We start from the raw sequence: 27,415 nt of genomic DNA on the forward strand, positions 1-27,415 counted from the left end.
TTTACTTTTCGAACCATTTCTGCTGATGTTGCTGTTTTCTACCGTCCACTTCCGTGACGTCAGGCTTCGCTACCCGTATCACGGCAACGAGCGATGGTACGAGACACAAAAGAATAATTTGAACAGCTGTCGGACAAGTGGTTTTGATATGACAGCAGTCTGAAGTTTGTTAAAGTTTTCTCATCTCACGCTGTATAAAAACGTGCCCTCATTCAGCTCTAAGGTAGAACATCGGCCCTCATCAGGTAGCAGTTGTGCCGAAACCCTAAGGTTCGTTTTGATAAATCCCGAATTTAACTAATATGACCACAAACTCATCTCCGAACTCGATGTAATGTCCCTAGGTCTCTTTGGGCGGAATCCGTTTCAGGACATTTAAATACCAACTTGCCGTCTGCCCTTCCAAACTTCGACATAGTAATATTTTTACAAAATTTAGATCGAGTTCTCTGATGGGCCATATAGCACCTGGCACCTTCCCACTCAAAAGTTCAAATTTTTGAAAAGACAAATAAAATAGTACCAGTCGGTTTTGCCGACAGATTTATACCCCCGTCTTGAGTTATGATTGTTAAAACTTTTAACCCTACATGGGGTAGATTCCGAAGAAGATGGCCAATATTGAAACCAGAAGAGGTTCGCAGATATATATCATCTTCGCAACAGATCTTGTGTTAGTAAAAATAATAGGATGTGTGAAAAATGAAGAGAATCGGATGCTTATTTCGGATTTTATGTTCGTTATGATCGTTTATAATTCTGTGTTTGTGGAAATATTGACATGTGCCAAGTCTAAATGAAATCGAATGTTTTCGCGTTTTATGAGTTTCGTGGATATTCAGAAAGAGTGGATCGATATATTCCATCTTTACATCAGATCTTGCGTTATTTAAAATATTGTGATGTGTGAAGTTTTAAGACAATCGGACTCCTATATCACATTTTATAAGAGTTATATTTAATCGAAATGTTGACCCTTTGTGGGGTCTTGATGTAGTAGACCTATATTGTCAATATTAGGATTTACAAACTTGAAGCCAAATCGGGTTATCCTTTGTCTTTCTGTGCAGTATGAAAATTTTGAGGTTTTGTGGGGAAGAAACCAGAAGAAGTGGACCGATATTGCCCATCTCCGAACTTCATCTAAGTTTGATAAAAATATTGCGATGTACCAAGTTTGCACCAAACCGGATACTCCCTTCGAGAGTTGAACATCGCTAAATCGATTCAAATGTTCAGAAACGGATTTGGTCCAGACAGACCTAGGGTCTAAAACCATTATTTCGATGTGGCACGTTTTGGCCGTATCAAATGATATATACCCCTCTCTAGCTTATGGCTGAGGGTATAAAAATCGAACATTGGCTGAAAGTATACATCTGTCGACAATTATTTTTCTGCACCGAAGGGGAAAAGATAATCTAATTTTGTTTAAACTTTGCAAATCGTAATATTTGCATTACCGCAAGATCGGGAGAGTGAATGGACTAGATTGGACTGCTCCTTTTAGTCATTACAAGATAGGGTGTGAAAATGCGATATACCGGCTCACACGTTCTGGTACCTCCTGCACAAAGGTCAACATTTTGAATAATTTGAATTTCTAATATCTCCCCCAAAACGGGTCAAAACTTTGAATAATAACAACTATTATAAAGTGTGAAATATGAATCCAATTTTCCTTCAAATTACATATATCCCAATATTTCTACCAACACAATATCAGGCATGATGAAGGGATAGATGGAACCCCCCACGACACACAGAGGTGTGAAATCACAAAACACGGAGATTAATTGAAAAATAAAATCCGTCGTTTGGATTAAATGTTTGTACACTATTATAGAACACTAAATTCTACACCAATACCGAAAATTTTAAAGTCATACCTTGTTTAGTTTTCTAATTGCACAGTGGCAAAGTTAAGAAATATTTCACTTTTTCGCAAGAAGAATCGAAAAAACTTATCCTTGGTGCTTTAAAGTGCAATAATTTAGTTTCTTTCTCATCAAAAATGATCATTTTAAAATTGAAACATCGAATACAGGTTGTTTCCGGTGTTTTTGAATTAAAAAGTTTTAAAAATAATGATGTCAAAATATTTTAAAAATTAATTCAAAATATTACCATATTTTCGCCATATCCGAAAAGTATATGGAGTTTAAAAAAAATGATATCGAAAATGTCTTAAAACTTCAATTTTGTATTTTAGTACGGAATGTCATCTTTTATAATCAACGAAAAACTCGTGCCGTTTTCTGCCGTTTTTGTTAAATTTAAAAAATCGTGAAAATAGTCAACTGATTCTGCAGTGAATGTACTTTGATCTAGTTCTCTGTTTTATTTGTTTTTTTATTTTTGTTGCCTTTTTATTTTTTATATATATTCCAGCCTTTTTAAAAAATCAGTGATGAGGTTACTTGCCTCACCCTCAATTTTGACTGATTATCCGATTTTAGACAATGAGAGAGATTTAAGGGAGGATGATTTTTTAAATATCAGTCACATATATTTTTTTCTTCTAAATATATTAATAAGGTTTTAGTCTATTTCAGATAGTCTTTTTTCTTCAGTTTTTAGAAGGTTTTACAAAAGAAAAATTATTTTTTCTGGCTTTACTCAAATTTTGGATTTATATAGGCAATTTTTGTGTATTTTGTTTCCATCCATTGGGAAACAAAATACCAAATAATAAGTTTGTAAACAACTCTGTCTTAAACCCTCAAAATACCTAATATTAGGAAGTACCATTATATATTTTGCAAGGAGAAAGATTTTTTCCGCTAAGAACTCAAAATATCAAGATACTCATGATTGCGTTTGAAATTGTGGCCGAAACCTTCAAAATACCAAAAATCAAGAAGAAACGCTATATGGGGGCCTTACAGAAACGTGGACCGATATGTCCCATTCTTAATGCCAAACATATTAGAGGTAATATGAATGTCTGAGCAAAATTTTAGAGCGATAGAATGCTTCCCTGAATTAATCTCCGTTTTTGGGCATTTTATCCCACTGTGCGACGGATTAATATTTTGAATAAACAAACATGAGGCGATTTGAAACAACATTATACCTCACAAGATCTACTATGGAAATATAATATATCGGTACTCCCTTTCTGGTACCTCGTCCACGATGGGTCAATTTTTTAAATAATTATAATTCTCATAATATGCCAAATATGTCAAAGATTTTCTTCAAACATTGTATATTACAATATTTTTACCAACAAGAGATCTGATTTGAATATGAATTTTGTAGACCCACTTCCCCTGGACCTTCTCCACTTTTTAACATTAAGAATAATTATAACTCCTATAGATGCGAAATAAATCCGCGATTTACTTAAAAAATCTGATATATGGGGTATGTTGACTCAATCTTTCTGGTAACTCCCAACAAAAAGTTGAGTATTTTCAAAAAGTATATACACATTATCCAAACCTGCCAAATCCTTTGGTTATATCAGACTAAGGTCATAAGTGAAATGGAAAATATTATTCTACTCCATCGGTGGCTCTCCTATAGAGGATGAAAATTTTATATAATAATAAAATATTTCAAAATATATTTTAATAAAGGGATAAAGGCTGAGGGTATCAAACTGTCGGCAAACTGGTAGACTGGTACTCTTTATCTTGTTTAAATCTTCTTTGACCTACTATACACTAATATTTGCTATGGTATTCAATTAAAATATAGTCGACTCCTTCAAACTCTTCCTTTCTTTGTTGTTTTCCCATTAACCCTCCCGTTTAATTCCTTGGCAATTGCCTATCAATTAACCACGTTTGGTATTTATATAACAGTAACTGATTAAAGTTCTCCTGCTGGTTTTCAATATTTGCAAGTCCCTTCAAGACATAACATTTAATTTCTCAATTCAAATAGACTTAAGGTCCTTATACAATTCCTTCCGATTATGCAAATAAATAAATAAATAAACCGACAATTACACCTACAAACATAGACCAAACACTTGGCCAAGTTTATTTGAGAAATTTGTGATGAGTTGCCGGGGCAGCAGCAGCAATGTGAGATCATCATCGAATTTTTCAGGGCAGCACTAACACCATCACAGACACACCATCACACCTACAGTGTGATAATGTAAAGAAAACTCAATTCAATTGATTTGAAAAATTTTTATGGATGGCTTCATAAATAAACAAAATTGCAAATGAAACGAATCGAATCGAATTGAATTGAAATGTGAATAGATGGCGGGCATTTATGAATGGATAAATAAATGGATAGTCGGGTTGTCAGTCAGTCAATCGGTAGGTGGTAGCTGTGTGGTAGTGGTGGTCGGTTGGCATCATCAACTAAATTGAAAACAAAATATCAAACTTAATTATAATAATGTGTTATTTTTGAGAATATTAAGGAGAACATTAGCAAGAAGTCATGTGATGAGGCGGAGGAGAATTCAATTTGGCAAATCGAATCCCCATGGGGGGCAAATAGATGGATTTCAAATCAAAAATAGTTTCGAATTTAAAAAGATTAATAAATAAGTGTTTGGAAATAAGTAGGGCATTTGAGTTGGTTTTCTCTATAATCGCCCTCAAATATATTCTGCAAATATAGTGGTGGGAAAAATACAGGGTGAGATGGAAAAATTGCAACTAATTTCAGACTGCTGTCATTTCTAAGCCACTCTTCTGACAGCTGTTAAAATTATTCCAGTGATAGCTCATTGTATTGTCTACAAGCGTTCAAAAGCATTTTGGCGAGAAATTTCCAGAAAAAAAGTTATTCGTGGTGGAACTCAAGCGGGATAGTGTGATTTCTTTATATTTGGCTGGAAAACCCCGAGAGGCTATCGTTGGAGCACTCCAGCATTTAAATGTGAATAAATCTTTTGTGTCTCGTAGCATCGCTCGTTACCGTGATACTGGTAGCGTAGCCCGACGTCAAGGAAGTGGGTGGGAGAAAACAGCAACATCAGCAGAAATGGTTCGAAAAGTAAGAGAAGCGACTTGATCGAAATCCGCGTGGCAGTGACCGATAAATGGCTCGGGGTAAGCCATTGAGAGATTGCCATTTCCGACATTTTTTGTTTTCACTCAATAAAATTAAAAAAAATGTAACAAGTTAAAAAGCAGTAAGTTCGGCACTCCACCATTTGGAACGAATTTGGAAATTTAAAAAAAATAAAATCCTTAAAAAACTCGGTTAAATTTAAAAAAAAAAAACAATATTGCCGTTACCTTGGGGTCTATACGACGTGGACCTACATAGGCATTGTTTGCCATTAGCCATTACCGTATTCAAATTCGAAACTTGAAATAAACGGTGAATAATGTAGCTAAAATCATCAAAATGTCGTATATAGGAAGGTACCATTATATCGGAACTGTGCGAAGACCTGGACCAGCATAGACCATTTTCTGTCACAGGCTATAGCATCCATTACTAACGTCAAATACGATATCTCACACAATTTCGGTGGGTATTGTACCTAAACTCGTCAAAATACCGTATATAGGGAGGTACTAATATATATGGGGCCTATACGAAGACCTGGGCCTGCATAGACATTTTTGTGTCACAGACTGTAGTTCCCATTACGAACTCTAAATACGTAATTTGAAGCAATTCCGACGAATAATGTCGCTAATATCATCAAAATACCGAATTTTGGGAGGTACCATTATATGGGGGCTATACGAAGACCTGGACCTGCATAGACAATATTCTGTCATAGGCTTTAGCATCGATTACGAATCTCAAATACCAAATTTGAAACAATTCCGGTGAATAATGGCGCTAAAATCACCAAAATACCGAATTTTGGGAGGTACCATTATATGGGGGCTATACGAAGACCTGGACCTGCACAGACAATTTTCTGTGATAGGCTGTAGCATCCATTACGAATCTCAAATACCGAATTTAAAATAATTCCGATTAATAATGTCGCTAATATCATCAAAATACCGAATTTTGGGAGGTACCATTATATGGGGGCTATACGGAGACCTGGACCTGCCCAGATAATTTTCTGTCATAGGCTGTAGTATCCATTTCGAACTTCAAATACCAAAGTTGAAACAATTCCGGTGAATAATGCCGCTAAAATCATCAAAATACCGAATATCAGGAGGTACCGTTATATGGGGGCTATATGAGAGCGTGGACCTACATGGCCCATTTACGAACTTAACTAGAAAAATAAACATGTGTGCAAAATTTTAGCCTTCTATCTCAATTCGTTCGAAAGATAGCGTGATTACAACAGACAGACGTACGGACGGACAGACAAACGAGCATTGCTAAATCGACTTAGAATTTTACGCTGATCAAGAATATATATACTTTGTTGGGTCTGACATGATTATTTCGAGGAGTTACAAACGGAATGACAAAGTTAATATACCCTCCATAGTATGGTGGAGGGTATAAAAATGATGGCGTTTGAGTTTGTTGCAGTTTTTTTTATCTCACCCTGTAGGTATGAGCTACAAATGGATGTAGGAGTCACTTGTCCATTCGATTCTCAGCTACGGAACGCTCGTTTGGTGGCTCTCGTTAGGGGAAACATATTTTAAGAGAAGCATTGATAAAGTTCAAAGAGGAGCATCTCTACTGATTACAGGTGCATTCCGGAGTAGGTGGGGTCAAAGTCAGTGACTGCATCTCGGCTGAACTTCGAATTACAAGGAATTCATATACCTGACAGGGACATCTGGACCCGAAACATAGCCATATATAGCAATATTTAAACAATGGAGAGCGGAACGGCTGCGGGAAGTTCTATGAATGCTTGACTATAAGAAATTCATTCAATCTTAACAACAACTGCAGCCTATTCCGGGCAGAAATTTTTGCTATTAAAAATCGTTCCTATCAATACTTTCTGAGCTGAACGCAGATCGCAATATTCCATTCGGCAAATTTTGAAAAATGAGCTCGGGGTAAGGCCATTGAAATTCCAAAGAGTGCAAGAACTTACACCGCAACAGAGAGAAAATAGACTCAAAAGAGCTAAAGAGTTGCTTCGCTTGGCCGAAAGTGGAGAACTGCCGAATTTGGTTTTCTCCGATGAGAAAGCATTTGTTGACCAGTAGTTTGTAAACAAAGAAAATGATCGGTTTTACTTGCCAAAGAGGTCAGCTGATAATGTCCACCTTCGGTTGGCCACCAGAACTCAAGGGCCGGCCATGATGATGGTGTGGGCCGCCATAACAGCGGATGTTCGTTCTCCGCTCGTATTTATCGACCGTGACATCAGAGAACAAATGCCGAATATTATCGCCAAAATATTCTGGAGGGTGTATTAAAGCCTTGGGCACCCAAACATTTTCGCCCCAGACCTTGGACCTTCCAACAGGACTCAGCACCATCGGCTGAGTGCACGCGCCACCCATGAATGGTTACAAAATGAGGTTCCTCGCTTCATTTCCAGTGCACAATGGCCACCAAAATCTCCGGATACCAATCCGTTGGACTATTGTCTCTGGAGTATTTTAGAAAGCAAGGTTGGCAGTAAAAAATACCAAAGTGTCGATCACCTCAAGCAAGTGCTTTGCCGGGAATGGGCCAAAATACCGCAGAGCAACATTCGGGCAGCATGTGACGGTTCATTGCCCATTTGAAGGCCATGATTTGTGCCAAAGGTGACCAATTCTATCAAATCTAAACTTATTCTAACATTTGAAGATATTTCCGACATTTTTTAGAAAAAAAAAAATATATAAAAATTATGGCTTCTGACTTTGTTGCCGTTTTTTTTTTTATCTCACCCTGCATACTCTCTCTTGCCATATGGCTGAGGGTATAATACGATATTACACAAAAATGTCGCAGAACGGGTGAAGAAATGCTACTTCTGCAATGATCCAATAGAGGAGAACTGGGAAGTCTCTCTCAGGCGGTTACAAATCCGACGGTAACTCCCACCTAACTTAAGGGGTTAGGATTGCCAGTTTGTATTTTATTACCAGTGCTTGTCAAAGGCATTATTTGGTAATGAGATTCTTGCTGAGTTACGGGATATGTGTATTTTGTGACCAGCATCTCGTTTTTCCATTGCAATTCCTACAGGGTCTAGTAAATCAAAATCCAGAGGTGTAGATTACCCCCCCCCCCCCTTTCAAATTCAACCTCCCTCCCCCCCTCGAAGATAAATTTTATAAAATTTGTCTGTGTATTTAAATCCCTTAGAATCCTAAAGCTCCCTCTAAAATTTAGCCTAACTACGCCCATGGTTGCATCAAACACACATTGCTGGCTGTCTGGCTGATATTAGCATTACGACAATGTTGCGTCTGAAAAATTGGAAATTTGAAAAATATGTATAAATAAATAAGAGGAAATAAGTAGGGAATTTGAGTTGGTCTTCTCTGTATAATCTTCAATTATCGTAACGGAAAATTGTGCTATTTTGACCTCTTTTTTATTTTGTCGGTCATGGTGAAATTTCATTTCAACTTATTTTTTCTTGGACATTTCATTTCCGCCTTTCGCCATTCTTAACCTCTTTTCCCCCAACCTTTAAGTAACAAGTACTCTGTTTTTTGCATAAATTAATCGCAATTAAGTCAATTTACAAATTATACGAACATTAAGTCATTATGAGGGCCAGCCCGAGAACAGGAAGACTCCGGCAACAAAGAATACAAATTTTTGGCAAACTCTATTGTTCTTCTGCGTCGTCATCGTCATCGTCGTCGTCTTCTCTCTGTACAAAAAGTTTTATTCAAGTTACACACTCACTCACACACATTATATTATTTACGAAAGAAAAAGAAATTATTATAATTTGTAAACTTTAATTATATAGAGCTAACAATGGTTAGGTCACACACACACTCACAGATAAAAACTACGACATTTATAAATAATAATTTGTGAACAAATTGTAAAAGTTATTTCACATTTCTTTGTTCTTTTACAATTCATTCATTGTTAAATAAAAGAGGAGAGGAAAAGGCCAAAAAAATGAAGTCGTTGACACTGGAAAATTGCCATTGACACAGTAGTCCAATTGAAGTAGAAAATAAATTTTGTGAAAATCGGAGTAAATTTTGGGTGTAGAAAAGTAAATACCTGTCGAAAATGAAAGGTGGGGCTATACTTTCTTTATGTCTGTATTACGAATTGATTTCTCCTGCTCAAATGTCTCTTTAGGGCCATTCGTTATGACCCGAATCTAAAAACCAGGGAATGGACAATGCACGTTGCAATATTTAGTTGCAATATTGGTCATGAGGTCCGAATTCATAAAAACAAGCTGAAAAGTATCAGTTGATTTGCCGACCGATATATACCCTCAGCCAATGTTCGATTATTAAAATATATTTTGACTTTTGTTTTGATTATTCAAATTGATGACCCTCTATGGAGTAAGTTCCGAAGGAATGGGCCAATATTGTCCATTTCGTATCGAACCTTAATAAATATGATATAAATATTGCGAAGTGGCAGTTTTAGACTACATTGGGTACTTCCGTCACTTTATATGAGATATGTGATAATTTTTGGAAAATGTTAAAATGTGCGTGAATTACCAGATATAGCCGACGGAAGTTGAAATTTACATTCAACAGAAGAAGTCAATTGTGAAAACTCAAAATTAAAAAATGTGAGAAGTGCGCATTCTAAGAACACCATTAAGCGTTTATACGAACAATTTTCGACTGGTAAGGCTCTTTCTAATCCGTAGAGGCCATATAAAAGTCGACGAAGGCGATCGGCCGAGAATATCGCTGCCGTACGATCCAGTGTTGAGAGGTCCCCAAGAACATCCCAACAACGCCGTTCTCAGCAGTTGGGCATGGCTCGGTCCACTTTACAACGGATTATTCGCATTGATTTGCATTTGTTTCCGTACAAAATTCAATTGACACAAAGAATGTTGCCTGCGGACAAGCCTCGTCGATTGGAATGGGTCATTGGTCAGTCGAATATGGGCAACCCTGTATATATCATCTTCACAATCTTGTAGTAGCAAAAATGTTTGTATGTGAGTGAAATTTTACGAGGGTTGGATGGTTATTTCTATTCTTTTTTGAGCTTCATAAATTTTCAAAACTTTGACCCTTTGTGGGGAAGGTACCACAACAACAAGGCCAACCTTACCTTTTTCGGATAGTAAGGTTGGTCTGGAGTATTTGGAGGTATCTGGAGGTTGGCACTAAAAAATACCAAAGTGTCGATCACCTCAAGCGAGCGCTTCGCTGCGTTGTTTGTTTACAAGCTGCTGGACAACGAATGTTTTCTCATCGGAGAAAACCAAATTCGGCAGTTCACCACTTTCGACCAAGCGAAGAAACTCTTTAGCTCGTATGAGTCTATTTTCTTTCCATCGGGGTGTAAGTTCTTGCACTTTTTGGAATTTCAATGGCTTTACTTCGAGCACATTTTTTATTATTTGCCGAATGGAATTTTGCGATTGTGATGTTCAGATCACGAGCCATTTTTCGGCCACTGCAACGCGGGTTTCGATCAAGTCAATCCTTTACTTCGAACCATTTCTGCTGACTTTGCTGTTTTCTTCCGTCCATTTATTTGAAGTCTGGAGTGCTCTAACGATGGCCACTTGTGGTTTTCCAGCCAAATATAAAGAAATCACACTATCACGCTTAAATTCCATCACAAATAACTTTTTTTCTGAAAAATTCTCTTGTACGCTTGTAAACAAAGTATTGAGCTGTCACTGAAATAATTTTAACAGCTGTCGGAGTGGCTTAGAAATGACAGCAGTCTGAAGTTGGTTGCAGTTTTTTCATCTACCCTGTAGTGCATTTCGATGTATTACAAACGGAATGACAAACTTAATATACGCAACATACTATGGTGGAGGGTATAATAAATAGTTTATACGGCAGTGTGGTCAATTTTAAATTTTGTGACAAAAATTCCAATAGTTTTTTCCTAAAATTCCCAAAATCTGTGTATGAAGTATATATTTTCAGGAAAATAATTACGAGTAAAATGCAGATGATTATGAAAGTAGAGCTAACAAATAACAAGGGCTTTGATTTCGGCCGGGCCGAATACTGATTTGGTTGGAAATTGTGGCAAAAACCTCAAAAATACCGAACACCCGGAGGTACCTTTATATGGGTGCATACCAATTGGTGGACCTGTAGCGAATATTTTTGCTGGGGGAAAACAGACCTACCGAGAACTCCAATTGTTAAGTTTCAGCTAATTTAGTTGAAAATTGTGGCAGAAACCTTTGAAATACCTAAAATCGGGAGGAGGTACCAATTAGTGGACCTGAATCGACAATTTTTTGCATAGAGGAAACTGACCTACAGACAACACCAATTGTCAAGTTTCACCTAATTTGGTTGGAAATTGTGAGAGAATATACCCCATTTTCAACAGGAATCAGCCTGCATATAATATAATCCCTTGTGTCAAATTCAAAGTTCTAGTTTAAAGAATGTGGACTCTAACGAGATTTGGAGGTGTGTGGGTATATTAAGGCGAATATATTGACCGTAAATTTTAACCCTAAGCGAGTGGTCCTTTATTAAAATAAGGATACAAACTTCCTATTAACGGTATATTAGTATATATTTCTGCTAAATTATTTGTCCCCAAATTCTATTACAGGTCCTAGAAGTCGTCAAGAAAAATTTCCCAAAAATATTTCCATATTTTTATATACTCAGCCATATGGCTACTGCCTCATCGAAATAACGGTTTTAGACCGTAGGTCACTTTGGCTGGTGCGCAATATAACTCTCGAAGGGAGTTATCCGATTTGATCCAAACATAGTACATTGTAATATTATTGTCAAACTTAGATCGAGATCGGAAATAGGCAATATCTGTCCACTTCTTCTGGTACCACCCCCAACAAAATGTCAGCAATTTCAAAGAACATAATTTACTGCACAGAAAGCGGAAGGATAATTCAATATTGTTTCAACTTTGCAAATCCTAATATTTGCATCAGTGCTAGGTCAGGTAATAAAATGGACAATATCGGTCCACTCCATCAAGTACCTCCCCCACAAAGGGACAAAATTTTGAATAATTATAACTCTTATAAAATGTGATGTAAGAATCCAATTGATTCAAATTTCACACATACCAAAAATTTTATTAACCTAAGATCTGGTTTTAAGATGGAATATATCGGTCGACTCTTTCTGGTACCTGGTACCCCCAAAGGGTCGAATTTTTGAATATCCATTAAGCTCATAAAACGCGAAATTATCATTCAATTTCATTCCGACTTGGCACATCTCAATATTTCCATCAACACAAGATCTGTTATAAAGATGGTAGAGATCGGACCATTCCTTCTGATACCTTCCCACAAAGAGTCAAAATTTTTGAATAACAAAAACGATTATAAAATCTGAAATAAGCGTCCAATTCTCTTCATATTTTACATATCCCATTATTTCTACCAACACAATCTGCTGTGAAGATGGGATATATCGATTCACTTCTTCTGGTATTTGGAGGTATCTGGAGGTTGGCACTAAAAAATACCAAAGTGTCGATCACCTCAAGCGAGCGCTTCGCTGGGAATGGCGTGGCGTGTTTCATTGGCCGTTTGAAGGCCATACTTCGTGCAAAAGGTAACCAATTCGAACAAATCTAAACTTATTCTAAAATTTAATGCTCTTTCCGACAATTTTTGCGGTCATTCAATAAAATTAAAAAAAAAAATGTAAAAATTATGGCGTTTGACTTTGTTGCAGTTTTTTTATCTCACCCTGTATATTCTTGATCAGCGTAAAATTCTATGTCGACTAAGTGATGTTCGTCCGTCTATCCGTCTCTCCATCTGTGGAAATCACACAGAAATCACAATTTTACTCAAATGTATATTATGTAGGCAGAATTTTGGTATAGAAAATGGGCCATGTAGGTCCATGTTTTGGTATAGCCCCCATATAACCGCACCTCCCACTATTCGATATTTTGTTGATTTTAGCGACATTATTCACCGGAATTGTTTCAAATTTGGTATTTGAAGTTCGTAATAGATACTACAGCCTACTACAGAAAATTGTTTGTTCAGGTCCACGTCTTCGTATAGCCCCCTTATAACGATACCTCCCGATATTCGGTATTTTTATGACTTTAGCGATTTTAACAATTTTTATTTTATTTTTTTTTTTTGAAAATTGTCAAATTCGTTCCCATAGGTAGAGGGTATTCAAAGTTCGGCCCGGCCGAACTTACAGCTTTTTTCTTGGAAAAATTTCTGAGCTGTGTTATCATCAGAATCAGAAGTTGATACATTAATACATTGCGACTTCTTCCTGTGGGGTTTATTAAAAAATACCCTTTACGTCTTTGAAAATCTCCCATGAATAGAATAAAATATCTTTTATAAGATTATGGTTCGTAGAAAATTTTTCATTTAATCTTTCTATTTTTAATAAGAGTTTCCGTTTAGCAATATTTGAACTCAGGTTCTTAATATATTTTAATACTTATATTTTCTTTATTTTTTTTCATTTTTCAACATCGAATACCCTTATGTCTAATTTACATGCCACAGCCACTATTTGCTTCCCCATTGTGGTTGTTGTACATTATGTCAATGCGGAACCTTCACTTTGACTTTGAATTTTCCCCATCGGCGCAAAGTTCAAGCGCTGACGCTGACGAGACCACTGTCTGGCTGGCGCGATAATGACAAGACAATTTTCTCACGAATAAGTGAACTTGAAACGGGCGACAAAAGTTTTTGTGCGAAACGGAAATGGACAGAAGAATAATGGAATAAAGAAATCCATGTGAATACGGCAACAACGACAACAACAATAACAAAAAAAGTGCGATGGCATATTTTTCCCTCAGCTTTTTGCGTTACACATTCATATTCAAAGCAACACGGAGCGGAGAGATGGACTGCTTCTTTACTTGCTTCGCATTCGACATCCATCCAAATGAAAACAATGAACAAAAAAATTCAAAATATTTATTCTTTTGTTGGTGGATGACTCGCTGGCTGGCTGGCTGACTGACTGCTTGGCTTCATTTGCCATTCCTAAGGTTTATATCGCGCTTTACAGTTCAAGACCTCTGTGGTGGTACAAGAGCAGCAAGAAACCAAAGAAGTACAATTTCATACGCCAGTTAAGATCTGAATGCCTGTCTAACAATCAGTCTGTCTGTCTGACTGACTGGCTCTATCTGATCTGTGTGGCTGTCTGTCTGCCAGTCAGTTCACCAGTTTCATTTTTTTCTCTCACAGATCTGCATTGAGCTGTAGTACAAAAGTTGCCCATCGCCAGGGAAGACAATGTAGGCAGAACGGTTACGGTTGTATGAGCATGCGCAACTGTATTTACCAGCGCTTGTCCTCAGCAAATCCATCCATTGTAAATGATGATAATGATGATGACGATAGTGAGCAATGATGTTGAAGTACAACTACAATGGGGCAGAAGACCTTTAGCTCTCTCTCTATCTCTCTCCCAATCTCTTTGTGGAGTTCGTTCTATGTGTTTGTAATAATGGTAACCTTAATTAAAAAATGTTTATATCACATTAGCAACATTAAGGCGTAATATTTACACAAGAATGTTGAGAATCGCTGTTATGAGATATGAAGGAAAAATTACACAGAGCAACACAAAAAAAGAAGAAGAAAATAATAATTTCGGGAAAATCTAGCTGAGTATGAAATAGAGCTAAAAAAGGAGCCACCTGTATAGGTGTTTGGAATGTTTACATCGCAAAGTAAGCTAAATTGAAGGGGTATGCACCCCCCCCCCCCCCTTTCCCACACTTTTGGAAATGTTCGAATTAAGATTCCTCGGAATCCAGGCACTTAAGGTATATAGTGTCTTTGGCACTATTGAAGATAAAACAAGTAAAAAAGCTGTAAAATCGGCCGGGACGAAAAAATTCGGCGATTTTCAAACACAAAAAAAAAAAAAAAAATCCGTTAAAATTTCTGTTAAGGTCTATACGACGACGTGGACCTGCATAGGCGAGTTTTGTCACAAGCTATTACAATATTCAAATGCGAAACTTGAAAAAAAATCTGTTTATAACGTAGCTAAAATCATAAAAATACCGAATATAGGGTGCTACCATGGGGGTTATAAAACGTGGACCTGTACAGACAATTTTCTGTCATAGGCTGTAGTATCCATTACGAACTTCAAATGCGAAATTTGAAACAATTCCGGTAAATAATTTCGCTAAAATCATCAAAATACCCAATATCGGGAGGTACTGTTATATGGGGGGTATACGAAGACGTGGACCTACACAGACAATTTTCTGCCTTAAGCCGTAGTATCTTGACGAACTTCAAATACCGAATTTGAAACAATTCCGGTAAATAATGTCGCTAAAGTCATTAAAATACTGCATATTGGGAGATACCGTTATATGGGGGCTATACGAAGACATGGACCTGCATGACCCATTTTCTGTTTTATGCTGTAGTGTCTATTACGAACTTCAAATACCAAATTTGAAACAATTCCGGTGAATAATGTCGCTAAAATCATCAAAATACCGAATATCGGGAGGTACCGTTATATGGGGGCTATACGAAGACGTGGACCTACATGGCTCATTTTCAATACCAAATATCCTGCAGACATAATAGACATTTGAGTAAAATTTTATCAACCTACTTCATTTCGTTCGGAAGCTAGAGTGATTTCCACAGACGGACGGACATTGCTAAATCGACATAGAATTTTATGCTGCTTAAGAATATATACTTTGTGGGGTCTTAAATGTTTATTTCGAGGTGTTACAAACGGAATGACAAACTTAATATACCCTCCATACTATGGTGGAGGGCATAAAAACGAGGAAAATGTTAACCTTCATGCGAGTCAATAAAGGGGTCTTTCTAGTCCTTTTTTTATTAGATTAAAATCTCCCTTCAAACGGAATCATAACAAGTCAAAATATTCCACAAAAATATTTCTCATCAAATTCTACCATAGGTCCATATATATATATATATATATATATATATATATATATATATATATATATATATATATATATATATATATATATATATATATATATATATATATATATATATATATATATATATATATATATATATATATATATATACATTAAATACATCATTAATCCTAAAATGTTTCTTATATATATATATATATATATATATATATAAAAACATTTTAGGATTAATGATGTATTTAATGTGAGTTTATGCAATAATCACCTATAAATCGTTATTTTAGAAGGATGATGTTAAAGACAACAAAAATATTCTTCATCAAATTTGCTATAAGTTACCAGAAGCAAAAAAAATCTCTATTTCCATTGGATTGCAAAAAAAATTTGTATCAATATTCCCAAAAAAAAAAGAAAAAATGATAAACTATTGTTTGGACTGTTTTCGAGTTCACGCCTGAAAGTGGCATTCAGTCTCATTCTTTGTGGAAAGTATTAAAGAAAGAAATATTCTACACAAAATTTCGTTATAAATCTCAGAATAAACCATATATCTAGGTGCAATATTTTTTTCTGAAAATTACACCTGAAATGTATGTACTATAAATTATGTGTTTTGTTTTTTTACTGTTAATTTAAGGCGTTTTCAATTCACGTCAAAATCACCCTTTATACTTCATTTTTTGGAAAATGTCTCAGAGAAAAAATTGTTCTAGATCAAATTTTATCGTGAGTCTCTGAACAAAAGAATTTTGTATATTCAATATGTGCCATGAAAAAATATAATCAATTTTTTATAATACAAAAACATTTTAAAATATTTCCTAATTTTTTGATGAATTTTTTCTCGGATCATTATCGAGTTGATGCTTGAAAGTAACATAAAATTTCATTTTAGGAAGATAGTTCAAAGAGAAGAAATATTCTACACAAAATTTCGTTATAAATCTCAGGATAGACCGCATATCTAGGTTTAATAGTTTGTGAGAAAATTGCATTTGAAATTTATATATTACAAGAGAAAATTATGTGTCTACGTTTTTTTTCTGTTAATTTAACACGTTTCCATTCAAAGTCAAAATCTCCCCTAAAATTACATTTTTGGGAATAGTGTCTAAACAAAAATTATTTTACATCAAATTTCGTTGTTAGTCTCTGAACAAAAGAAATTTGTACAGGGTGAGATGAAAAGACTTCAACCAATTTGAGACTGCTGCTCGTAAGCTGAACATATCGCAATATTCCATTCGGCAAATAGTGGAAAATGAGCTCGGGGTAAAGCCATTGAAATTCCAAAACGAACTTACACCCCAACAGAAGGAAAATAAACTCAAAAGAGGTAAAGAGTTACTTCGCTTGACCGAAAGTGGAGAACAGCCAAATTTCGTTTTCTCCGATGAGAACACATTCGTTGTCCAGCAGTTTGTAAACAAACAAAATGATCGTGTTTACTTGCCAAAGAGGTCAGCAGCAAATGTGCACCTTTGGTTGGCCACCAGAACTCAAGCGCCGGTCGTGGTGATGGTGTGGGCCGCCTTAACAGCCGATGGTCGCTCTCCGCTCGTATTAATCGACCGTGACATCAGAATAAATGCCGAATATTATAGCGAAAATTTTCTGGAGGCCACAGACATTGGACATTGCAACCAGACTCATCACCATCGTACTGAGCACGCGCCAGCCAAGAATAGTTACAAAATGAGGTTCCTCGCTTCATTTCCAGCGCAGAATGGCCACCAAAATCTCCGGATACCAATCCGTTGGACTATTGTGTCTGGAGTATTTTGGAAAGCAAGGTTGGCTCTAAAAAATACCAAAGTGTCGATTACCTCAAGCAAGCGCTTCGCTGGGAATGGGCCGAAATACCGCAGAGGCCGTTTGAAGGCCATAATTCGTGCCAAAGGTGACCAATTGGAACAAATCTAATCTTATTCTAAAATTTGATTATATTTCCGAAATTTTTTTGCTTTCATTTAATAGAATAAAAATAATGTCAAAGTTATGGCGTTTGACTTTGTTGCATTTTTTTGTTATCTTAACCTGTATATGGATTCCAGACGTTTACGTAGGCTTCTGGCCAATAGTAGAATTTTATGGCAAATATTTTTGTAGAATATTCTATCTTCTTACGATCCCGTTTTAAGGGAGTTTTTACCATATTTTAAAAAATGACCAAAAAGACCCTTTTTTTGACTCGCATGAGGGTTACATTTCCTCGCATTTTTATCTGCAATATTGCTAATGACACTATATACCTTAAGTGCACGGCTTTCGAGGAATCTTAATCCGAAAATTTCCAAAAGTGTGGAAGAGGGGGAAATTTAACTCTAATTTAACCGTAAGATTTAGACTTCTGACGTGTTCTAGGACCTGTAGTAGTATTTTATGACAAATATTTTTGTAGGATATTCTATCTTGTTACGATCCCGTTTAACCGGAGTTTTTACCAAATTTTTAAAAAAAGGATCAAAAATACCCTTTTTTAACTTGTTAAAATATTCCTCCGATTTTTATCTGTAACATTGCTGAACACCCTATATACCATAAATGCACGGATTCCAAGGAATCTCAATTCGAAATTTCGAATTCCAAATGTGTGGAATAGGGGGAAACATGCCCCCTCTATTTAGGTTACTTTGCTATGTTAAATTTCTTAACCCCTATACACATGTCTTCTTTTTAGCTCTGCTTTCATAATCTGCTGGATTTTTACCATAACTATTGAATAAGTTGAACTTTGTCGCACAGTGTTATTGATGAGCTGGAATAACGTCGGTACAATTATTACAATTACAATTAAATATTATTTTTTCGGAGAAAACAGATTTTTTTCAGATTTTTTTGGAGTCCTGATTCTGTTGTTATACCCTCAACCATTTGGCTACAGAGGTTTTATATAACTTGAGGAAAGAACGCCCTCATCGAAATAATGGTTTAAGACCCTTGGTCTTTTTGGACGCAATCCGCTTCAGGACATTTGGAGTCGATCGAGGAGGGAATATATGGGCCTGGGCTAGGTTAATAACTCGACTCCAAAGTTAATAACTCAACTCGAAAGGAAAGTCTTAAAATACTTAGTCACAAATGACCTTTGACCTAAAGAGACAGATATTCCAATAAAGGCACATCTTTCCTTTTCTGGTAGCACCGTCAAAAAACATAATAGACTGATGTTATCCATTTCTCTGTCTCAACTGCTTCATTCCTACTTCTATTACAACCTACCACACAATTTTCCAATAATTTGGTTTGATTGACCTGAATAACTTCATTCAGAGCCATTAACCCCAATAAAAGACTTTTACTTTTATATTTTAAAATTAAACGATTAGCTGTTTTTTTCGACTGCTTAAACGGCCACTTCATCCTCGAAAATGCAATCATTTAAACTCATTTCATGGCAATTCATCACTCAAACTAAAATTATATCTGACATCAAGTTAACCCCAACTCAAATCTCCTCTTGGTTTAATTTCCTCGCTGAGATGCTTAGTAATGTCCTTGATGCAAATTTTCCCATTTGGCTTTGCTTGTGGAGTATTACTGGATCATGATATCCTTAATTAAAAGGGGGGGGGGGGGGCTACAACACACAATGCATTTCTGATTTTGAATTTGTCCTTAACGTTGTATGTGTGTGTGAGTACGCGGGTGCTTGTGTGTGTTGCTACACGTAATACATAATTACGTTAACTGTAGCGGCGGGAACATCAAGCCACCGTTATCCTTTAATATTTTGCTGAGATGGAGAAGCTTTTTATTCCATTAAAACCCTGTTGTAATGAGAGTAGAATATGCATTTGATGTTCCCGCACACACACACGAATGTACACCTACAAAGGGGATAAATTCGTTATGCAACATGGCAACATTGGCAATCATTAATAAATTATCTTTCATTTTTTTGTTTTCTTTGGGATTTCCTTTCAATACCTACTATGTTCCATACATGTACGATATGATATACCAGGTAACTCTCATCTGGGTGGTATTGTTCCAAGCACCTGATGGGGTTATAATTGTAATGGGAAATGAACATAGACGTCACGTTGCCTAGTGACCCTCCAGCAAAACACAATAAAACAGTCAATCTGGGGGGTTAGCAAATTTGAACTAGGGTGGATGATATTGGTTGAAATTTTTTCAAATTTAAATTTTTTTTCGTGTTCCAATACCAAAGGTTTATTTTAGTGTCCTTTACGAATGTACGAAAAAACGGGAAATTTTTGGGTAAAAGGGATAAGAGAGGGAGGAGAGGGGTAGAGGGACAGAAAAAATACACATACATAGAAATATAATAACAACTTTAACAAGTTAAAAAGCATTAAGTTCGGCCGGGCCGATCTTTGAATACCCTCCATCATTTGGAACTTATTTGGAAATTTTCAAAAAGTAAAATCCTTAAAAAATTCTGTTAAAATTTTAAAAATACCAAATATAGCCGTTATATTGGGGTCTATACGACGTGGACCTACATAGGCATTGTTTGTCATAAGCCATTACTATATTCAAATTCGAAACGTGAAATAAACGGTGAATAATGGTAGCTAAAATCATCAAAATGCCGCACATATCGGAGCTGTGCGAAGACCTGGGCCTGCATAGACAATTTTCTGTCACAGGCTGTAGCATCCATGACGAACTTCAAATGCCACATCTCAAACAATTTCGGTGGGTTTTGTACCTAAAATCGGCAAAATACCGAATATAGGGAGGTACTGATATATTTTCTGTCACAGACTGTAGTTCCCATTACGAACTCTAAATACGTAATTTGAAACTACTCCGGTGAATAATGAGGCTAAAATCATCAAAATACCGAATATCGGGAGGTACCGTTTTATGGGGGCTATACGAAGACATGGACTTGCACAGACAATTGTATTGAAGTATCCACTACGAACTCCAAATACTAAATTTGAAACAATTCAGGTAAAAAATGTCGCTAAAATCATCAAAATACCGAATATTGGGAGGTACCGTTATATGGGGGCTATTCGAAGCCGTGGACCTGCACAGACAATTTTCTGTCTTAGAGCGAACTATATATTTCGAACTTCAAATACCAAATTTGAAACAATTCACCGTTACATGGGGGGTAAATGAAGACGTGGGCAAACAATTTTCTGTTTTAGGCTGTAGTATCCATTTCGAACTTTAAATACCAAATTTGAAACAATTCCGGTTAATAATATGGCACAAATCATCAAAATACCGAGGTTTTAGCCTTCTATCTCAATTCATTCGAAAGACAGCGTGATTACAACAGACAGACAGACTGATAGACGGACATTGCTTAATCGACTTAAAATTTTACGCTGATCAAGAATATATATACTTTGTTGGGTCTGACATGAGTATTTCGAGGAGTTACAAACGGAATGACAAAGTTAATATATCCTCCATAGTATGGTAGAGGTATAAAAAAAGTAACAGAGAGCTCGCCAATAATAGAATCTGCTAGATTTTTAACTAATTTTGCTCTCACACGAAAACGAGTAAAATATGTTCGCTCTTATTCGAGCGACATCAAAAAATTTAGTTTGCTCTAAATTTTTTCTGCTCCCTGAAATCGCTTGAAATCAAGTTAGTTTCACTCTTTGAACAAATTCGAGCTAGTTTTTCAGAGTCCTCGATTAATTCATGTCACTTAAAAGGTCCATCCACTAAGTCTAATTTTGTCATACTCTTTCCAACATTTCGGCCAGCAACTCTGGAATAAATTCTTCAATGTTATCTTCCAATGCATCAATTGAAGCTGGCTCATCTGTATAGGTATGAGCCTGAATTCAGTCCCAGAAAAAATAGCCTAACCTTTTCTAAACGTTAAATAAAATGTTCACCGAACTCGGTTCTCAGTAAATCCATTGTTAAGTTTGCTGTGTGGCATCGACTCGTTGAAACCACACATCATGCAAGTCAAAGCTCTTGAATTTTGGGTATAAAAAATTGGATATCGTCTCTCACCATACAAAGTAACGTTCCCATTGCAACAACTTAAAAGAAGTAGGGTCCAATGTTGCTCTACGATATTTCGGTCCATTCCCGGCGAAGCGCTTGCTTGAGGTGATCGACACTTTGGTATTGTTTAGTGCCAACCTTGCTTTCCAAAATACTCCAGACACAATAGTCCATCGGATAGGTATCCGGAGATTTTGGTGGCCATTGTGAGCTGGAAATGAAGCGAGCTCATTTTGTAATCATGATGCTGAGTCCTGTTGGAATGTCCAAGGTCTGCGGCCAAAATGTTTGCGTGCCCAGACTTTAATACACCCTCCAGACTATTTTTGCGATACTATTCTGCATTTGTTCTGATGCCACGGTCGATTAATACCAGCGGAGAGCGACCATCGGCTGTTATGGCAGCCCACACCATCGCCATGGCCAGCGCTTTAGTTCTGGTGACCAACCGATGGTGCACATTTTCAGCTGACCCCTGTGGCAAGTAAACACGATTATTTTGTTTGTTTACAAACTGCTGGACAACGAATGTTTTCTCATCAGAGAAAAACAAATTCGGCAGTTCACCACTTTTTAGGCCAAGCGAAGCAACTCTTTAGCTCTTTTGAGTCTATGTTCTTTCTGTTGCGGTGTAAGTTTTTGCCCTTTTTGGAATTTCAATGGCTACACCCCGAGCTCAGTTTTCAATATTTGAAGAATGGAAGATTGCGATTGCGATTTTCAGCTCACGAGCCATTTTTCGGCCACTGCGACGCGGGTTTCGATCAAGTCGCTTCTTTACTTATCAAACTACTTCTGCTGATGTTTCTGATTTCTTCCGTCTACTTCCTTAATGTCGGGCTACGCTACCAGTATCACGACAACGAGCGATGGTACGAGAAAAGATTTATTCAATTTTAAATGCTGGATGGCTCTAACGATAGCCTCTTGTGGTTTTCCAGCCAAAATATAAAGAAATCACACTATCCACCTTGAATTCCATCACGAATAACTTTTTTTCTGGAAAATTCTCACCAACATGCTTTTGTACGCTTGTAAACAGTATAATGAGTTGTCACTGGAATAATTTTAACAGCTGTCGGACGAATGGCTTAGAAATGACAGCAGTCTGAAGTTGTTTGCAGTTTTTTCATCTCATCCGGTATTCCAGGAAATACAAATACCCTTTATTCGTTACTTGATAAAAAGTAAGAATTACTTAAAGTGATGTTAAAATGAATAATTGTTATACCCTCCACCATAGTATGGAGGGTATATTAAGTTTGTCATTCCGTTGGTAACACCTCGAAATATACATTTTAGACCCCACAAAGTATATGTAATCTTGATCAGCATATAATTCTATGTCGATTTAGCGATGTCCGTCCGTCTGTCCATCTGTGGAAATCACTCTAGCTTCCGAACGAAATAAAGTAAGTTGATAAAAATTTATTCAACTGTGTATTACATCTGCAGGACTTTTGGTATTGAAAATGGGTCATGTAGGTCCACGTTTTGGTATAGCCCCCTTATAACGGTACATCCCGATATTCGGTATTTTGATGATTTTTGCGACATCATTCACCGGAATTGTTTCAAATTTGGTATTTGAAGTTCGTAATGGTTACTACAGCCTATGACAGGAAATTGTCTGTGCTGAGATTGGATTCTTGTTTTATGAAAATATGAAATGAAAAATATTTCCTTTATAAAAGTTTTCATTTCACATTTTCACAGAACAAGAATTGAGGCTCAGGTCACGTTTTGGTACCTCCCGATAATCGATATTTTGTTCATTTTAGCGACATTATTCACCGGAATTGTTTCAAGATTGGTATTTGAAGTTGGTAATGGATACAACAGCCTATGACAGAAAATTGTCTGAGCAGTCCACGTCTTCGTATTGCCGCCATATAACGGTACCCCTCGATTTTCGGTATTTTGATGATTTTAGCGACATTATTTACCGGGATGTTTCAAATTTGGTATTTGAAGTTCGTAATGGAAACTACAGCATAAGACAGAAAATTGTCTGTGCAGGTCCACGTCTTCGCATAGCCCTCATATAACGGTACCCCCGATATACGGTATTTTGATGATTTTAGCGACATTATTTACCAGAATTATTTCAAATTTTGTATTTGAAGTTCGTACAGCCTATGCCAGAAAATTGTCTGTGCAGGTCTATGTCTTCGTATAGCCCCCATATAACGGTTCCGCCCGATATTCGGTATTTTGATGATTTTAGCGACATATTTACCGGAATTATTTCAAATTTTGTATTTTAAGTTCGTAATGGATATTACAGGCTATGCCAGAAAATTGTCTGTACAGGCTTATGACAAAAGTTTCGTATGCAGGTCCACGTCGTCGTATACACCCTAATATACGGCTACATTCGGTATTTTTATGATTTTAACAGAAATTTTAATGGGTATTAATTTTTTTAAAATTGCCAAATTAATACCAAATGGTGGAGGGTATTTAAAGTTCGGCCCGACCACGAACTCACAGCTTTTTTACTTGTTATTTTCTTGCATAATTCAATAATATTCAATTTCTTTTTTCATTTCAGGTATGTTTTCTTACACATTTTGAATAAATTAATTTTAATTCTCACGATGGGTATGTATAAAAAATCCCTCAATTTTTAAGAGTGGTTATATGTGCGATGATGAGTTATTATCCTAGGAGTTGAGTACAAATGTTTCATAAAACACAAATTATTGCCAAGGGTGTAGAAGGATGCTGCAGAGAATTAAGGTAAAAAAAAAAAACTTAATTTAAACATGTTCTTTTATATGGAGCAGATATCCTTCATCAACCCCAGTCGTCAGCCAAGTCATAATGCAGATTTTATTCGTAGAAAAAAATCGGAGAAATTTTTGTGTATGTTCGGTTCAGATGATCAAATTGTGGGAGTGAATTCTCGATGTTGAAATTCTTTGGGTGATACCATCTCTTTCAATATCTATTTTTTGATATTAGTGCAGAATATGCCTGCGAAAAGTGTAGATTTTTATATTTTGAATTCTGGAACCATTAGAAATGTAGTCATAAAATATAGACTACATTTACTTAACTATGTGCCCTTTTTTACACAAACTACCAATTTCTTTTGTTAGGCAAAGATAACTTGCAATTTGTGTCTTCCTTTTCTGTTTGGTTGCTTGTCATTTGTTGTTTGGTCACTGCATAAAAGTAATTAAGACACCAAATGTCTGGGCGATATCATCCAGAGAGAACTCCTTCTCCCTCACAAACAACAACAACAACAACCTTAGAAGTTATAGACAAAGTGGAGCAACATTAGTAGTTGGCCAACATTAAGTCTGTAACTTTAGTTTGTCAAGCAAATCTGCTTTTTCCTTAGCTGCAGTTGTTGTTGCTCTTCGAATATCTCAGTACTTTCACATTGCTCGTTGCAAAGTAACCGACAAACATTCGTACATATTTTTCTGCTGAGTTTATAAAGATTTGATTTTGTTGGTTTTGTTGTGTGCTCCTCTTGTTGTTTTCTGTTTGCAACAAACAATATTCCATGGAGAGATTGGCAAATGTTTGTGTGTGATAACACCATTTTCGTGAGAAAACTCTTTTTTTCGAATTTTTGAAATTCGTAGAAACCAAAAGTTCTAAAAACTGTAATTTTTACTAAAATTATGTATTTTTACCGTAAGAAACTTAAAATTCCATATAAGGTCATTGATGATGCGAGACTACTACTAAATGTTACTATTACTGCATAAACTAAGTTCATTTGGCTTAAAACCTATATTTTTGCGGCTAGAATTTTCTATTTTTGCCATGCCCCATTTGTGCGAAACATGAGATAAGGTATTGCTTTAACAGAGCAACTAATGGGAACTAAATGTATAACGGCTAGAGCTGAAATTTTGATCTTTCAAAATACGGATCTTTCAAATCTGCAACATTACCATGACTTTCAAAGAAATATTTCCCAGCTTTGTTCAGTTCAATTAAATGATTGATTTAAAAAAAATGATTCAATTAAAAAAACTGGATGTTTTTAACCGCGGAGGTACGAGACTGTGCTAAATTTCGTGGCAAGTGCCCCATATTTACGTCCTATTAAAAAGTATCAGCCAGCTAATGTTCGATTATTATACCCCCAGCCATATGACTAGAGAGGGTATATATCATTTGATACGGTCAAAACGGACCAAATCCGTTTCAGGACTTTTGGCATCAATCTAGCTATGTCCTTCCGTCTGTCTGGCTGTGGGCATGATAACTCTCGAAGAGAGTATTTGATTTGATCCAAACTTGGTACATCGTAATATTATATTATTTTTATATTATCAAACTTAGATCGAGTTCCGAAATGACCAATATCGATCCACTCCTTTTAGTACCTCCCCCACAAAAGTTCAAAATTTTCAAAGAAAACTATTTACTGAAAAGAAAGAGAAATGAAAATCTGATTTTCCTCCAACTTTGCGAATCCTAATATTTGCATCAGTTCTAGGTCAGGTGCGAAAATGAACAATATCAATCCACTCTATCAAGTATCTACCCCACAAAGTGTCAACTTTTTGAATAATTATAACTCTTATAAAATGTGATGTAAGTGTCCGATTCCCTCCATTTTTCGCACATCACAATATTTTTATTAACCCAAGATCTGGAGTGAAGATGGAATATGTCGGTCTACTCCTTGTGGTACCTCCCTCACAAAGGGTCAAAGTTTCGAATAACTATGAAGCTAATAAAATTCTTACAATTATTTTCAACCTTAGCACATCCCAATATTTCTGCTAACACAAGACCTGGCGTGAAGATGGAATATATCGGGCCACTACTTTTGGTATCTCCTCCACAAAGGGTCAAATGTTTTGATATCCATGAAACTCATAAAACGCGAAAATAACATGCGATTCCATTCAGACTTGGTATCCCACCTTCATAGCAGATCTTGGGTTAATAAAAGATAATCAGACACTTACATCACATTTTATAAGAGTTATAATTATTCACAATTTTGGCCTTGTGTGGGGTTAAGTACCTCCCCCTGACTGATGCCATTAATAGGATTTGTAAAGATGTGGAGTTGGTGTGAACCGATATTGCCCATCTTCGAACTCGATCTATGTTTGATAATAATATTACCATGTATCACGATCGGACCAAATTGTATACTTCCTTCGAGAGTTATCGTGCGGACGGCCGGACATCGCTAAATCAACTACAAATGTCCTGAAACGAATTTGGTCCAAAGAGACCTATGATTAAAAACGTTATTTCGATGAGGTACCTTTTGGCCGTATCAAATGATATATACCCTCTCTAGCCATATGTCTGAGGTTATGAAAAACCTTAAAAAACGCCTTCCTTGAAGGGAAGTCCTCACAAAAAATTAATGAATATCTTATTAACCTGTTAAGGACTAAATGTATTTTTTTGTTTGCATTTCAAAAAAAAATAATTCAAAGCTCCTTGAAAACGGTGTTCAAAACACACACATTTACAACAACAACAAAAGTTATAGCCATTTGCTTCTTCCATTCCGAGTCTATCCCTTCTCTCTCCAGTCATTTGTAATTGTCCGGGTGATAATCTGTAA

The 27,415-nt window shown here is 36.2% G+C and overlaps 1 protein-coding gene across 2 annotated transcripts in view; it reads left to right on the top strand.

Annotated features, from left to right (window-relative positions):
• Positions 1 to 27,415, top strand: part of LOC101890542 (serine/arginine repetitive matrix protein 2) — a 558,864-nt gene that overhangs the window by 238,812 nt on the left and 292,637 nt on the right. The gene's annotated exons all lie outside the window — the stretch shown is intronic.

The sequence above is a fragment of the Musca domestica genome, unplaced genomic scaffold (genome assembly GCF_030504385.1).
Source record: "Musca domestica strain aabys unplaced genomic scaffold, Musca_domestica.polishedcontigs.V.1.1 78, whole genome shotgun sequence".
Lineage (NCBI taxonomy): Eukaryota > Metazoa > Arthropoda > Insecta > Diptera > Muscidae > Musca > Musca domestica.